Source organism: Macrobrachium rosenbergii, chromosome 31 (assembly GCF_040412425.1).
Source record: "Macrobrachium rosenbergii isolate ZJJX-2024 chromosome 31, ASM4041242v1, whole genome shotgun sequence".
Lineage (NCBI taxonomy): Eukaryota > Metazoa > Arthropoda > Malacostraca > Decapoda > Palaemonidae > Macrobrachium > Macrobrachium rosenbergii.
In genome coordinates, this window is record NC_089771.1 from 7,619,779 (window position 1) to 7,622,642 (window position 2,864).

A 2,864-nucleotide genomic window follows, 5' to 3' on the forward strand; every position below is an offset into this window, starting at 1 on the left:
TCACCATCATGTGTATCATTAATTGTTACTGACATGCATAATAATTAATAATGAAGATAGTGGTGGTTAATGCAAAAATATTTCCAAAACATTGACCTTGTCACAGTTATATAATACATATTAAAAAGTATGGAGAATATCAATAATTATTGATATTCCCCATATTTTTTTATGTGTATTAACTGTGACAAGGTTAATGATTTGGAAGTATTTTTGCATTAATCACCACTATCTTGATAGCTCAGTGGGTAGAATGTCGGCTGGAGCCGCTCGATAAGTATCTGTGTCGTGGGATCGAGACTCGGCAGTACCAATCCGTTTATCACTTATAAATTCCCTTCGGTGATATATATATATATATATATATATATATATATATATATATATATAATATATATATATATATATATATATATATATATATATATATATATACAGTATATATATATATATATATATATATATATATATATATATATATATATATACATATATATATATATTGTATATATATACATACATAAGAGAGCTGGACAGATTCTTATAATTGCATGTATGTATCTCATAAGAAGCTAATTACGCCCCCTCTCTTACATTAACACAAGATATTTTAGATATTGGTTCTTAGCCACTTAAAATAAGTCTAATCCTTCGGGCCAGCTCTAGGAGAGCTGTTAATCAGCTCAGTGGTCTGGTAAAACTAAGGAATACTTATACTTTAAATATTTTGAGAACCAGGTATCATTCCTGAATGCAGCCCTTTTCAATATAGAAAAAATCCCCAGAGGCGAGTTTTATAAGAGGAAACAAATCCCTTTCATGGGTGGGATTAATGACAACAATCTTAGTAAACAGGTAGTACGAGTAATCGTTCGTTCAATTGAATTCTCTTTCTACCCTCATCCTCTGATCTTACCGAGTCTCTTCAAAGAAAACGTGAGATTTTAAAGAAAACGGGATGCGGAACCCAAGGTTCTTCTTAAAGCAGCTCTACTAGGGATTCAGAGCTGATGAAACACGGTTTTTCAGCAATACCTTTTTCTCAAAACATCGGATAAAGGTGAAAGTTGGCAAGTCTATATTTTATAACCCTCCCTAATTTTTGCAAGTATTATTTAGTACCTAAGTTCGATAGTTTTGATATATATAGAGTACAATGAAGTCGCCGGTGCCGGAACCGAGAAAATCACAGACGAGGATCCTAAAACAATTCGCGATGTTAACATTATACGACGTCATGAGGCTGTACCCACCCACCAAGGAGGCGGTGAATGGATATGCTTACACAGTCTAGGTTTCAGCAAATTCGATAATGGCCAGCAGGATATGGAATTGTCTCCATGGTTGCAAGACTGCATTTGTGCTACTGCTTGCCACTTTGTATATAAGCGAGGAGACCAGTGCCAAGATTTACTGTAGCGTGAATGGGTAATTATTTCTATAGTGGGTAATAGTAACTTGGCCTCCCCAGAAGTGTGGGCAGGAGCCGTTAGACAATCACGGGCAATATCCACCAGAGCGTGGAAGGAACCAGTCATCATTGTGACGATGAAGACGGGGATGATGACCTCTTCCTCGAGAGTGACGATGAAGACGTTTTGTAAATAAATTATGTATAGTGTTAGACGTTTTATTTGTACATCTGAAACATATTTATTAAAACAATGCTTATAACAATATGTTCCACATTCAAACTGATTTCAATATATTTTCCTTTCCATGCATATCAATATAAATCGTGTTACATTTGATTGATATTAAGTAGGTAAATAATAGCTTGCCCTCAAAATCTTGACTCCTACCATTACCTTTTATCTGCAGCGAGTATACGAGCGCTGCTTAGGGTGCTGTATGATATAAAACAACAAATATGAATAAAACAATGGCGTTAACCTTTACACCTCTAACAATTGAGGGAAATGAGGTATCATTGCTTTTCATTTGAATTCAGCTTCTAGTGGCCGCTCCTGACTTGCTGCAATTAGCAGGTTTTAGCGTCGATAGCTGAGGTAAAACAAAACGGATTGTCTTTTTGTATTTCTGCCTGAACAGGTGTAGAGGACAAATGAGCTATAGACTGGTTCATTATGTGGATGAATTACATACATTAAATTATTTGCAAGGTAGAAACAATACGAATATCAAGAAAATGGAAGAATTCCAAGCTAACAACTTTGTCCTAACACCTGCTGTGGAAGTTGCGATGAAACCGCCACAGAATAATAATAATAATAATAATAATATTAATAATAAAATTATTGAGAATGATAATGCAATCAAGGTGACGATGTCAAATCCTGCTCGCCATCATTGACATCGCTGAAACCTAGGGTGGTTACAAATATCAATTAGTGAATATGTCATCGGCAAGAGGGCAGAGCCATAGTGAAGAGACGTTTTCCCGCATATGTAAACTTCTCTTCGCTGTGGGTGGAGCCTCATGACGTCATAGGTTAACGTCACTGTTGTGTTCAAAACCCTTACCTGCAATTTTGATGGGTCTGGCATAGGAAACACACTTTTGCTCTGATAAGTACCAGAACTATTGAACTTATGTGTAGTAAATATTACTTGAAAGAATTAGGTAGGGTTATAAAACATACACTTGCCAACTTTCGCCTTTATGCGATGCTTGGATAAAAAGGTGTTGCAGAAAAACTATTTTTCATCGGCACTGAATCCCTTGGTAGCTCGCCCAGTTGTCATTTAACTACAACATGAACAGTAGGTTCTCAAGTATTTTGTACTGCATTATCTTGATTATTATTTTGAATATTCATGTTTTTTCTCTCTCTCAGTATCTATCTGCTCAGTGATTTTATTTGACGGTTCCCGCTTAGTACGTAATCTCATATTACTTAGTC